At 37.7% G+C, this 14874-nt stretch overlaps 1 protein-coding gene across 6 annotated transcripts in view; it reads left to right on the forward strand.

Moving 5' to 3' along the window:
• Window positions 1-14874, forward strand: part of LOC146002504 (uncharacterized) — a 54857-nt gene that overhangs the window by 13857 nt on the left and 26126 nt on the right. Inside the window, exon 1 of one of the 6 annotated variants that reach the window (XM_083140396.1) lies at window positions 8045-8149. The exons of the other annotated variants lie outside the window; for them this stretch is intronic. The gene's annotated coding sequence lies outside the window, so the exon portion shown is untranslated. Of the gene's footprint in view, window positions 1-8044; window positions 8150-14874 lie in introns of those variants that run through there. 6 annotated transcript variants of the gene reach the window in all.

The raw sequence follows: 14874 nt of genomic DNA on the forward strand, positions 1-14874 counted from the left end.
ATCGTTTTGATACGAGTGATTTGTAGCATCTAAGTGCATTCAATGAGTTTATTATAGTTAAGCTTTAGGCCAGCTACAGAGCTGTACTTTTCTATCACATTTTCAAGTATTTCCATATCTGTCGGCAATTTCACAAACACAGTGACATCATCAGCATAACCTAATAATTTTATCGTTGTTGAGTGAATATTTAACCCGTGCATTTCAAGTACACTTCGCAACATCTTATTTGACCGCCCTGAAAAATTTCAAAGTCCGGAATTCGTAAATTTGGCAGCATAGCGCTTCAGAGCCAACTAAGAGTAGCAAAACTTTGCAACATTTCCTCTTCCTGAATGGAAACGCTCTTGATGTTTTTTCATTCTTTCACATTCCATAAAGTAAAGATACCCGAAAGCAGTAATCAAATATATGAGTAGACAAAAAAATGTTAAGTAGAAATACGAATGTTGAAAATATTTCAAGATTCTTCGTTCTGAATTTGAAAATAGGAAAATGTATGTGGATTGTGAAACACTGAACAGGTTTTCAACCACCTGGAAACAATTGCGGTCACATTTGAATGCAAGAAAGCAAATTTATGATGATTTTATGCGAAATGTTTAGTAAAGATACCTTGCACAACACCAAACGATTCTGCAAAGTGTGTCTTTTCCTTGGTTCTTGGCGAAAAATGGTTCGAAACTCCGGCACAATGTTGCTTCAACTGAGATTAACGTGTTTTACTGAGCTTTCTGTTAGCAATCTCCTAGAGTAGTTGGTTAGATAACAGCAATTTCGTTCTTTTACTGTTTTCGTCAACATCAAAACATCGTACGTTCAAATCCCACCCTTTTCATATTATTTTTTTCCTTTTTATTTACCGAGTACGAAGTGTTCTAATAACGTAATATAATATTATATGATATTACTGTAGATATTTATGCAATGCATGCTCAATGGCGGCGATTGGGTTTCAAAACTGATGGGGCAAGTTTGGGGGAGGGGGAGGGCAAGGACAGTTTTTTTCCCTTGGTAGATAATGTTTAGCATAGTGCTGGGTCATCTGCCCCTCCACACTCCATAATCGTCGCCACTGTGCATGCCTCAAGTAATGCTTCTACTAATGTTTTCAATCTTTCAGTGATGGGCAGGATTTTATGAAATACTTTTCCTTTCATTCAGCTGTTATAAGTTAAAACATATTAAGAACTTACATGTCAACTTTCTGCATCCGGAAATGCTGGACATAAATCGCATAAATATCAACGGAAATATCCAAGAAACGTAGATAAGCATTCTCGTCCAAAGCCGTTTACTTCCGGAAAAAGATTTTGCAAAGAAGTAGGTTTGAACCCATGACCTTCCATTCCATAAGCAAACGACCCCCCTACACCACACGGTTCACGTTATTTTATGCACTCGGTTCGTATCCCACTTTAAACTGTAGTTCCAGTCCCGATTAGCCTTACCATGCAGAAAGTTGACTTAAAACACCAAATTAACCAATTCATCTCCTTTCAGAGTGGGCCTTCTATGATATTGTAGTCGGCCAGCATCCGAAAATACAGTTCTGCTTCGCGTATACCACAGTGTAATTGCATTAGTATTGTGACTAATTTTACTTTAAAACTACAGATTAAAGCGATAATAGTATCCAGAAAAAGAACCTCAAAGTAGATCTTCACACAAAGTATTTTAATCCATTGCCAAAAATTTCAGTTAAGAATAATATTATGCTTTTCCATTGACCGTATTTTCGATTCATGGTGAATTTGCTAAAAGGACCATGTCAAGAAATCTAAATATGTAAGTTTTACTAGTAAATGCATTTAAAATGCACGAAACACGAAACAACAGGAGAGGAGAAAAATAAACTTCAAAAATAAGTAAAAATGTAACGAAAACTGTTCAAAATACTGACAAATAAACTAAAGATAAAAAAAGGCTGAAAAATGCAAAAGAAAATGTAAAATAGAAAGTGCTTTCCGGCTCTAACGGAAGGGAAACGGACATGATATCAGGTTTAGCATTGTTTTTAAGGGTCAGAAAAAAAGTTGAAGTTTCTTGTCAAAAGGGGTCTGGTTCAAATGACTCCTGTTCCTACTTTAAACTAAACTAAACTAAACCCTTTGAAGGGCCTTGGCTTACCTACCGACTGCTGGTCTCCCTCCCACACTGTTCCTCCGTCACCTGTTATAGCGTGGAGGTCTTAGACCAGTATTGGAGTGTTGCAGGTCTTCGGAGCTTCCCAATTTCCTCACGATGGTGGGTTGCCACCGGCCCTATACGTAGGCCGAATAAATTCCGACCAGAGCCGGATTCGAACCTACGCCGTCCCGCAGCGAACGATCTCAAGACGAGTGAACGCCTTAACCCGCTCGACTACGGAGGAGGACTATTTTTTACATAATATTACTACAATAGATTCACTTCAGTGTTCCAGGAATAGTATTTTCAAGATTGTATAAACTCATTTCAAAAATATCGATTGTGTTATTTGCACTTGAAGTTGTGTTGAAAGACCTTTTTTTAGTATATCGAAATCAAATAATCAAGTCCCGAAATCGTAAACTTAGCAACATTGCACTTCAGCTCCAGGTGAGAGTAGCCAACTTTGAGTAGGTCCTTCCACTAGACGATAAACGCTGCGGTGATAGGTTTTCAATTTAACACTTTCCATGAACTTAGAAACTATAAACCGCTATTATAATACGCAATCAAACAGAAATAATAAATTGGAAAAAGAACCTTGAAGGATATTTACGATTCTGCTTGCTCGACTTGAAATTTGGGGGGTTTGAAACACTGAATAGGGTTTTTCTCCACCTGGAGGAAATTGCCATCAAGTTTGTGCAGAAAGAAGCAAATTTGTGAGGAGTTTATGCGACATTTTATTTACAATACATTGCATAACATCGAACAGTTCTCAAAAACATATATTTTACACGAAGTGTCGAGAAAATGTGCTTGAAACACATGAAGGTGGGAGTCTTCATAAACGTCAACATGTTTTTAAGGTTATAACGTCATTAAGTTAACGTAGGGCAGTTGGTTAGGTGCTGTTTTCCTAATTTTTCATCAAGAGTGAAAGGTCGCGGGTTCAAATCCCACACTCTCCTCTTTCTTTTTTTAATTTTTTTGTTTGCTGAACAGATACCGTTGATATTAGAATATTTAAAAAATGAATCCGATGCACACTTGAGGGACGTCCCTTCTGCGCACATTTCCCTTTAGAAGTTGGAGATTTCCAGGATTTAAAGTTAAAACTTTTCTTTTTACAAGTAGTTATTGTTTATATGTTGTGTTAACACAAACATCATGATTAATTCACAAATCACATACATGTATTCAGGATTTAAAATGTAATGTTATTTAAGTTATGTATTGTTTGTTCTTCACTGACACCTAAAATATTGATTATTTGATTTCGATATACTAAAAAAAGATATACAGTTATGTTAAGTAGTGATGTAGTGCAGAACTGTAACGCAGGAGAGTGTTTAATGAGCTCAAATTGCTAAGATTTGTAATTTTATGGCCGTTCCTTCGTAATGACTGTTGTCAATCCCCTCACCACCATCTTACCATGCGCCTAAAACTAATAGTAAATCGCTAATTAACATAAATAAATTGTTATTGCGAGGAAGGCCGATTCGATAAGAAACTGCTAATAAGTATTTATATAGTGAGTGACAAAAAAATTCAAAACCTCATAATGATCGTTAATTCGTCACTGCTTTGTATCTAAAATGTTTGTCTTCTTTGAACAGAAAGTACGAGTATGAGATGTAACAAACTTTCCGCACTAACTTTGCAATATTCGAAACCACCATTACAGACTTAGCCCTATGTAATCATGTAACTTGATTCTGCGCATTCCACGTGGCATGTGACTTCCTCCTATCATCGAAACAACTTTCTCTTACTATTTCCTTTCCTCTCGTGAAATACAGAGACGCACGGTGGATAAACTTTACACCCAACGATATACTCCTGAAAAATATCCTGCCTAGGTGGAGAATCGAACCTACGACCTCACTCGTAAGAATCAAGCACGCTACCTCTTCTCCAGGTAGCTTATGTTAAAATTTGCTACCAGTTTGAAGAAACCAATTCACACATAATGTCATGTCTATAATTTCCTCATGGCAATTTTCATGAGGAAACGAATTTAGATTTCTTGACATGGTCCTTTTAGCAAATTCACCATGAATCGAAAATACGGTCAATGGAAAAGCATAATATTATTCTTAACTGAAATGTTTGGCAATGCATTAAAATACTTTGTGTGAAGATCTACTTGGAGGTTCTTTTTCTGGATACTATTATAGCTTTAATCTGTAGTTTTAAAGTAAAATTAGTCACAATATTAAATGCAATTACACTGTGGTATACGCGGAGCAGAACTGTATTTTCGGATGCTGGCCGACTACAGTATCATAGAAGGCCCACTCTGAAAGGAGGTGAATTGGTTAATTTGATGTTTTAAGTCAACTTTCTGCATAGTAAGGCTAATCGGGACTGGACCTAGAGTTTAAAGTGGAATACGAACCGAGTGCATAAAATAACGTGAACCGTGTGGTGTAGGGGGATCGTTTGCTTATGGAATGGAAGGTCGTGGGTTCAAACCTACTTCTTTGCAAAATCTTTTTCGGGAAGTAAACGGCTTTGGACGAGAATGCTTATCTACGTTTCTTGGATATTTCCGTTGATATTTATGCGATTTATGTCCAGCATTTCCGGATGCAGAAAGTTGACATGTAAGTTCTTAATATGTTTTAACTTATAACAGCTGAATGAAAGGAAAAGTATTTCCTAAAATCCTGCCCATCACTGAGAGATTGAAAACATTAGTAGAAGCATTACTTGAGGCATGCACAGTGGCGACGATTATGGAGTGTGGAGGGGCAGATGACCCAGCACTATGCTAAACATTATCTACCAAGGGAAAAAAACTGTCCTTGCCCTCCCCCTCCCCCAAACTTGCCCCATCAGTTTTGAAACCCAATCGCCGCCACTGAGCATGCATCGCATAAATATTTACAGTAATATCATATAATATTATATTACGTTATTAGAACACTTCGTACTCGGTAAATAAAAAGGAAAAAAATAATAAGGAAAGGGTGGGATTTGAACCTACGATGTTTCGATCTTGACGAAAACAGTAAAAAAACAAAAACGAGAGTACTGTCATCTAACCAACTACTCCAGGAGATTGCTAACAGAGAGCTCAGTAAAACACGTTAATCTCAGTTGAAGCAACATTGTGCCGGAGTTTCGAACCTTTTTTCGCCAAGAACCAAGGAAAATACACACTTTGCAGAATCGTTTGGTGTTGTGCAAGGTATCTTTACTAAACATTTCGCATAAAATCATCATAAATTTGCCTTCTTGCATTCAAGTGTGACTGCAATTCTTTCCAGGTGGATGAGAACCTGTTCAGTGTTTCACAATGCACATACAGTTTCCTATTTTCAAATTCAGAACGAAGAATCTTGAAATATTTTCAACATTCGTATATCTACTTAACATTTTTTTGTCTACTCATATATTTTATTACTGCTTTAGGGTATCTTTACTTTATGGAATGTGAAAGAATGAAAAAAAAATCACGAGCGTTTTCATTCAGGAAGCAGAAGTGTTGCAAAGTTGGCTACTCTTAGTTGGCTCTGAAGCGCTATGCTGCCAAATTTACGAATTCCGGACTTTGAAATTTTTCAGGGCGGTCAAATAAGATGTTGTGAAGTGTACATAAACTGGTTTCAGTTTCCTATTTTCAACCTTACATTTTCGTGTTCTTCTTCTACTTTGTTTATGTATTTGATCCATTAGTATTATAAATAGTAAGGGGCTGAGGCTATCTCCTTATTTAACTCCTTTGTTCATGTTAAATTCTTTTGATTTATCCCCTCCTATTCTCACTATTCTTTTAACTGTCTTGTAGACACTTTGTATTCCTCTTACTAATTTTTCTGAGGCTCCTGTTTTCTGTAACGCTGACCATAGTTGCTGTCGTGGTACTGTATCAAAGGCTGCCTTTAAATCCAGAAAGGCTACAAACAGTTCTTTTTCTCTGCTAAGAAATTTATCTATGGCTTGTCGTAGCGTGAAAATGTGATCTTGCGTTTGTCTTCCTCTTCTGAAAGCTGCTTGTTCTTCTTCTAACTCCTTTTTTACTTCATCTCTTAGCCTTCTTTCTAAGATTCTTGTGTATATTTTTAGAGCTACTGAAGATAGACAGATTGCTCTATAGTTTTTACATTTTACAGTGCGACCCTTTTTGTGGATTGGTATGATCATGTTTCTTTCGAAATCTTTGGATATTTTAATTCTCTTCCATGCTTCATTACAAATTTTCCACAACCATTGTACAACTTTCTTTCCTCCCATCTTCATTAGTTCTGGGTATACTCCGTCTGTTCCTGCTGCTTTTCCTAATTTCACTCTCTTTATTGCATCCTCCACTTCTTGCATTTTTATTTCATCTCTTCCATTCTCTTCTACATTTGCACTCTCTATTGCATCTTTTTCATTCATCTTCCCATTTTCATATCTAAATGTGTTTTCATAATACTTACTCCATGTCTTCAATATATCTTCAGTTTCTGTTTGGATCTTTCCTCATTCATCTTCTATGTTTATTATTCTCTTCCTATATTTTCCTTTCATTGTTTTTACTGTTTGCCAGAACTTTCGACTATTCCCTTGATAGTTTTTCTCTATTTCTAACCCAAACTGTTCCCATGATTCGTTTTCTTGCTTGTCGGACTGCTTCTTTTGCTTCATTTATCCTCTGAACATACTCATTGCATTTCTCCTCTGTTTTATTTTCCATGTACTTCTTCCATGCTTGTTCCTTAACTTTAAATATTTCTTTAACCAAGTTATTCCAGCATCTTGATCTTTTCTTTTGATCTCCTACAGTTGTTAAGCCACAAACTTCTGTAGCTGTTTTAATCAACACTCTTTTTAGAATATTCCATCTTTCTTCTAATTCATCTTTATCTTGGTTCTGGATACTTAGCTCTCTCCCTCTCTTTTGTTCAACTCTTCCTTCACTTGCCTTTTAAATTCCTTTTGCTTGCATTCTGTCCTTAGTTCTCCTATTTTAATTTTTGTGGATACGATATTTGTAATTGCTTAGGCAGGTCTGTCAGCATGTGTATCCATTTCACGTTTCGGTCTGTCGATATTGCATACTTTCATATGTGCTATATTTGAGTCTTACATAATAATATACGGAATTATTATATAGAATTGTAATTGCATAGAGTGGTTTCCTTCCATGTGTGAGTTTTAGGTTGATAGTGCTGCTCAATAGGCTCTGAAATACGGGACGTTGCCAATCATTCCACTACGAGTGCGGTACGTTCGAGCTTAGCACGCTCGAGCGTGGGAGATTCGAACGAGTTTGAGCGAGCTAAAGTGGTCCGATGCAGTACTCTAACACATGGTGAATGTATTTTACTTCATTTAATTAAAATGGTGATTGTATTTGGATCATCTTCTTTGGTTGATACCCTGCTCACAGCAATGAACACTTCTAACAAAAAAAGGCTTTGAATAATTTGTTTTCGCACGTGCAGAGTTTGCGTGGTGATGACGCATATTATTTCTGGATGATTAAACCGTCTAAGGCAACACATGTCATGGTTTGATGAACATCCATGTTCTCAAGTTTATGCTTCACTGCTATTGCTGTGAGAATCTATTTTACGTTAGTTCTACGGACAACAATGTCCTGCTGTAAACTTCATATCAATGGCGTTACTTTTGGCTTGCGTGGACTAAAAGAATAGTACAACCAGGATGCAAGAATGAGGTTAGATAAACCAAAAAGAAATCTATAGCATTCATTGCCCCGATCGAGTGCGAAAACCAAAGCCCGAGAACCGAGAACAATCGCACTGGGAAAGAAAGGTGCTGAATTCGATTCAAGTCTGTCAAAATTACGATGGCCATAAAACCGGTAATATCCACTAAGCGTCGACGCCACAATAGCAAAATGCATGGCGAAATGTGTAACTAAATACTGAGACCAGGGTTAATTGTGTTTCGTAGAGGAGCTAGGTAAGGCTTATTTCATGTTTATAACGTTTGGCTGAAATCGAACTGGTCAAGCTCCGAGAGTTGGTTATTGTTCTCTCCTGCCATTGTTGGAAAGGTAAGAATAATTAATGAATTTCTTCTCTCGCTTTCTGTTATGTTAACAGCTGGTCCTGGTAAACCAGAACTCAATTTAACCGGCGGCTTATATATTAACCTCCAGTTAAGAAAACTTAAAAATTAACTTTTCAACTAACTTATTTTGCATTGCCAAGTGTAGTTCTGTTGAGCCAGTGATGTTATTAGTGTTATTATTAATAATTTGGTTTTATTATATTAATGAATGGTACACCTTAAAACTTTTGATATTATCTCAATGTATTCACTAATAATTTCAATGGTGATGTTAAATATCGGAACTCAACTATAATTGTGAAAATTTGCATTTGTACCACAACTATGAAAAATGTTATTTCTATAGGAACCAAGTTCCACAATTTGTACAGACCATTGTCATGATGAGTTTGTTACCAACACACTTCCTTATTGTTCTTTTTATATTTGATTTTCTTCAAGGTTACAGGCTCTTTCAGAACTTTCAAAGTCTGGATCTGAACCAAAAAATATTTGTAACAGTCAGTCATATTTGATTATATTTTCAATATTCCTGAGACCCAACACAAGGCGCCTCTTGGACAAGACACTGAGCATGAGCTAGCTCTCCAGCCACATACAAAGAATGGAAAAAAATAGATAATCTTTGCTCGGTAAAAACGAATATCACATTACAACTTGTATATTAGCTTTTGTTTTAGAATTTCAAAGGGGTTCTCATATTAGCAGTGTATGAGATTTAAGAAGTTTGCTTTGAGAGAAGCGTTCTGACCCATGAAATGTAGTGGCGCAAAAGTCATCACCTGATTTTCTTAGCCTATAGCTTGGGTTATAAATTAAACAAAGTAGTTTTTTTTTGTCTTAAACGTTTATTGATACTTGTAAGTTTTATGTCCTCTATTTTTAAAGATAACATCCAATAAATGACCACCATTCGAATTGATGCAAATTTGGGTTCTTCTTATTGCGTTTTCCATGGTGTTGAAAATCTGCGGGAAAATATTTTCAATTTCATGCTGAATATTGTGCTTTATTTGCTGTAACGTCTCTGGCTTATTCACATAAACCAATGACTTCAAATATCCCCAAAGGGAAAAATCTGGAGCGAGCAAATCGGGGGACATGGCCGGCCATGGCAAATCACCAAAACAGGATATTACTCTGCCCGGAAAAGTGTCACGCAAAATTGTCACAATTTTTCTACGTTCTTGTGGGGTATTAATTTTCGTAGTCTCACACTACTGATATAAACAACAAGATGTCAAAATAAAGGTCAGTTCAAATAGGATGATGACTTTTGCACAAACCTTTATACAGGGTGTATCATAAGTAATAGCGCAAACTGACACAGTTGAAAGTACACGATAATAGAAACAAAAAATCTCAGTAAACATGCGTCTTCAAACGAGCCGTTTTCGAGATAATCGCGAATGTGTGATTACAAAACGCCAGTGACTTCATTGTTTGTAAATATTGTCCTAGTTGGTAAAATGCTAATAATACAGTAAGAAAAGTGATTCCCACGGTATGATTAGACTGTGTACTGGTTGTATCCATCCTGTTTGTTTACAACGCCACCTCTCGGAAATGTTCTGTTTTGTAAACAAAGAGCAAACCTCGGACCGCGCAAGGAGTAAAGCACTCGGTGTTTACAAAATGCAATCAGTGACGGTTTCTAACCACACATTCGCAAACATTATTAGCAAGGAAGGGGCAAGGGGTCCAGAAGCATTGGAAGGAAGAAATAGAGAGACAGAAGAAGAAAGAACGAGATGGAAAGTGAAACAAGAAAGGAGGAAGGATCGAAAGAAAGGAAGAAATAAAAATAATAACAGAGAAAGGAAGAAATGGGGGAAGGGATAGTGGGAGAAAACAGAGAAACAGAGGAAGGGAGAGATAGAGGAGCAGATATAGGGAGGGAAAACAAGAGAAACAGAGGAAGGAAATAGAGGGGCAAAGAGAGAGGCTGAAAAACTAGAGAAACAGAGGAAGAAGGAAATAGAGAGAGGCTGAAAGAACTACAGAAACAAAGGAAGGAAGAACTAGAGGAACAGAGAGAGAGGCTGAAAGAACTAGAGAACAGAGGAAGACGGAAATAAAGGGACAAAGAGAGAGAGAGAGAGAGAGATGCTGAAAGAACTAGAGAGACAAAGGTCGGAAGAACTAGACGGACAGGGAGAGGCTGAAAGAAGTAGAGAAACAGAGGACGGAAGAAATAGAAGGACAGGGAGAGAGATGAAGAACTAGAGAAACAGAGGAAGGAAGAAAGAGAAGAACAGAGAGGAAGAAAGAACGGAAGAAAGAACGGAAGAAACAGAAGGAAGACGTAGAGGGGCAGAGAAAGAGATAAAAAACTAGAGAGACCGAGGAAGGAAAAATAGAGGGAGAGAGAGAGAGAGAGAGAGAGAGAGAGAGAGAGAGGGAGAGAGAGGGAGAGTTTATCATTAACTGTTAAAGATTTTTTTGAACGATTGTGTAAACTTAATAACAAAATAAAATAACTATGATTTTCAGTACACAAACTGTAAAAAAATGTATGAAAAATAATGGTCAACAATTGTGTTAGATATTCACTGATACGGTGGATCGAGTAGCAATGTCTCTCCATTTATGTAATAATAACAATAAATTTGGATTGAAATTGGTATATTTTTAATAACTTATAATAGTTAATATTGTAAAATAACAATAATTATTATCGTCATTATTATCAAGTCTTTTCTGTAGCCTTACCCCCTGTACAAATGTTTCTAGCGACACTCGTGCTGCTATGGGATCAGCCTTCCCCCACCGAAATCAAATTCTGGCTACGGGCCTGAATATCGTGGAAATATTTCATCACTCACGTTGAACATATCAATGGTCCTTGGCCGTGACGGATTAAGGCGGGTGCTATTGATGCTGCCCATTCCTGAAATAGGCACAGATGAAAACAGACGAGAATTTTCCGAAAGCTGAACAGTTTTGTTTTGCTAAATTAACCTCAAAATAAATCTTAGAATGAAATTTGGAGCCCCAATTTCGGACGCCTAGACACAACCTTACTTATTATACAGTTGCTATTATTCTTTGCAGCATCAGGCCAAATTTCGTCTTAATCCGGCCCTGGTCCTTGAATTTGAAATTAAAAATTTGGGTGCGTCAGCACTAAGGCTATTTTCCATCCGTCACACTATGCGGGGTCCAGCCCCTTATCATAAACAATAATACAATCGTGTCTGAAAACGAATATAACCTTACCTTGGTTAAAATCTGAGGCTGTAAAGAGGTACTCAGCACATATAGCAACAAAACACAGGACAACACACAGAATTATACTGGCCATAGTGCCAGTCGACAGAGCCTCGTTCGTCCCAGTGGTCCCAGGTCTGCCACTGCGCTGTTTGTCTTCAAGCGACATATCGCCGTTTCGAAATTTGGCAAACCAGTGTCGCTCCGTCCAGTTAATCACTGTGTTATTTATTAATTTTATTGATAGAGCCCAATAGGTCGAGCCCAAATATAGTGCTCTAATTACATAATATTACAACAACAGATTCACTTCAGTGTTCCAGGAATAGTATTTTCAAAATTGTATAAACTCATTTCAAGAATATCGATTGTGTTATTTACACTTGAAGTTGTGTTGAAAGAGTTGCACGCTCTCCACACCGGAGAGGTAGAAAGAATTGACGTTTTTTGCTCTGTGGCAATGAAAGATTTTGTGCTTGGGACGCGTTTTGGAAACGGGAACATTGAATGATACGGCTGATAACAAGTTGGAATCGCCTATTATACAGTTGATTACTTTGTACAAAAAGAGCAGGTCATTTACTTGTCGCCGTAGTGCTAGTTTGCTGAAGTTGCTCTCTGAAAATAGATTATCGTATCAGTGGCGTAGCGTTATAGTACGCCCGTACGCCCGGCGTTCCCAGATTTAAAATTTCAAAAATGCTTAAATGCTGTGATTATAAAGTTAAGCGTGACTAAGTTCATATATGTTTGACCTTCATGGCATTATAATAGCTATTTTTCGCGATCCTCTTGCAACGCTCCACAATCAACACTCGTTCTAGTATCTCATTTCAATGCCTTTCCCGGCCGGACGCCGAGCAGGTTCGGCGTACAGGACTCCATATTCCTTGCTGCCTTTCTGGAGGGAAAGCTTCGATCTACAGCACGCGCGTAAATGCTCTCTCTTACGCCAGCGTACGGAGCAGAGAGGTCTACCGTGATTGGTTCATGTGACCCTTCCTGCCTGCTTAAGCAGACGAGAGCGGTAGAATTCCTACCCGTTTCTTCGCTCTTCACGCTCATGCAACTCGTGCTATGTGATGCTACAATACGCAATATTGGCTGACATAACTTTACCAAGCTCAAATATACTGCTTCTTAATGGCTACTGCATTGTATGATTTATCGCACGAACAGCCATGTGCATTAGAAACTAAAAGATCAACACAGTTTTTGTCAAGTAAGTTGGTGAAGTCCTCGTGGTAGAAATTTAATTGTATTTTTTCGTTATTATCTTACTACTTAATATTGTGTTAATGGAAATGTTTAGCATTCATTTGAAAACTCTTAACATCGAATGGTCTCTGGACAAAATTATTTTGAAATGTTTATCAGCATTTTCAAGATGTAATAAACAGTGGTCTGAATTACTAATCGGCACTGTCAGTAGAGTGTACGATATTTGGATCATCCACTCTGCTTTGCACAGTGCGCCAAGACGACAGAGGTCCCTGGTTCGAATCCCGGCGTGAGCACGGATGTTCTTTGTCAGTGTCCCTTCATCAATATCATCAGGTGTGTAAGGGGTGACCTTCCACGTAGTACACCCAAATGTCAACCTCACTTCCACGTTAGTGCACCCTGGACTGAAGACTAACGAGGCTCTGGCGACTGGCCCCATGGCCAGTGTAATTTTGTTTGTATTGTCCTGTTGTCCTTATGTGTGCTGAGTGACCGTTTACAGCCTCATCTTTTAACAGAAGTCAGAACATTTTAAGATTTTTAATTACGCAACGTTAGAGTTGTTCTTTGTAATGATAAGGGGCTGGCCCCCGTATAATGTGACGGGAGCAAAATAGCCTAAGTGCTGACGCTCCCAAAATTTTAAAATCAAATCAAAATCAAAATCAATATCATCACTCATATTCATATTTGCAATTAACCAAAAGTGGTAGAAAAGCGAAATAAAATAAACCAAATCAATCAGTAGTTGGATCATCCACAACAATGACGTCTACTGTTGTGCAGAGGAGCTTATGATTCAGGTAGGTTTTTAATGACTTGCGTCATGCAGAAAGATATAAAAAAAAGTATAAAACACCAGAGTTCAAAACATTTGTGGCATAGTGAGGCATCTAATTTTCTAGCTAAAACATGCATGGATGATGTTTTATTGAAAACCCAGCTTACTTCAGGCAAATAATACCTGTGGCGACTAATACCATAAGTAAATTATTAAGCAAGAAAGGGCCGACCCTTCCTTCGGACTTGGCGTTCCCACCCGAAATGTCCATGCTACGCCACTGTATCGTATGAATCGAATGTTGGACATTCTCCACAGGTTTTGAATTACAGGTATCTAGGGAACTTTGACTGAATAATTTCTAGTCTATGAATTAAATCTACTTGAGTGGGATTCCAGATTACTGACGCATATTCTAGTTCTGACCGTACGAGGGAATAGTACTTTCACTGGTTCTATTTTCGTGAAGTCATGGCTTGACCGGATTATAAAGCCTAAAGTTTCTGAAAGCGTCGTTCGTAACAACTTCAATATGCTTATTAAATTTGAGCTTGGAGTCGAAGGTGTGATTTGCATATTTTTAATGCTTAAGGTGCTTTGCGTTTCGAGTAAGTGACTACGCTGCATTTTGTTGTGTTTAGATCTAACTTGTTATAAATACCTCACATTTGCGTACGGTCTCATTCCCTGCAGATGTGCTCAGTTCGAACTAACACAGTAGGCACGCTTACATAACTTACACTGGTACGTCCATATCTGCACCACCATACAAGGCTTTCCCTCGCTGCTTACACAGGTAGTTCATGGCGAATGTTCGACTGGAACTTCCTTATATTGGTACACACCAGACGCGCCACCTGTACGTCCTTCCGGAACTACTTCCCCATGTCCGAAACGGCAAAGCCTTTTGTGGTTACCTTGTAAAATAGTTCAATTCCTGATTTTAAGTATTCGTCAAAGAGACTTCACCCTGTATCATCACCATCTACCAATTAAAGGACGAAACATTCTGTGATTGGTTCTTAATGTGATTGTTATATTCTAACCGTTTTTAAAATAATTTATATGCTCTATATGTACGAGCTCACTGTGGGTTATTACATTGTGCTTCATGTTTGTATTACAATTGTGTGCTGTATACGAGCTCACTCTAAGTTTGTATAACATATTACGCTAAACACTGTCATTAGTAACATCCTGTACTACCACTATAACTTAACATTGGAGGGTGATGGGGAAAATCTGCTTACAGCTTACAGTTTCGTAAGCAGCAGGTTTAAATTAATAAAGGCCTGAAAAATATTTTTTTGTTGGTCAAGGTTATCCACGTGGTACCTACTCTGCTTTTTTCCTTAATGCGACATTTTATCGTGAATGCAACTAAATATTGACATTGACAACTACGCATGTGCAGTGTGTTAAGTGAGGAACAAAACTGTTTCATCCACGGACTATTCAATTTTAAAAATATTTTAAACACATGTAAAAAAACA

Source organism: Lepisma saccharinum, chromosome 18 (genome assembly GCF_977018435.1).
Source record: "Lepisma saccharinum chromosome 18, izLepSacc3.1, whole genome shotgun sequence".
Taxonomy (NCBI): Eukaryota; Metazoa; Arthropoda; class Insecta; order Zygentoma; family Lepismatidae; genus Lepisma; species Lepisma saccharinum.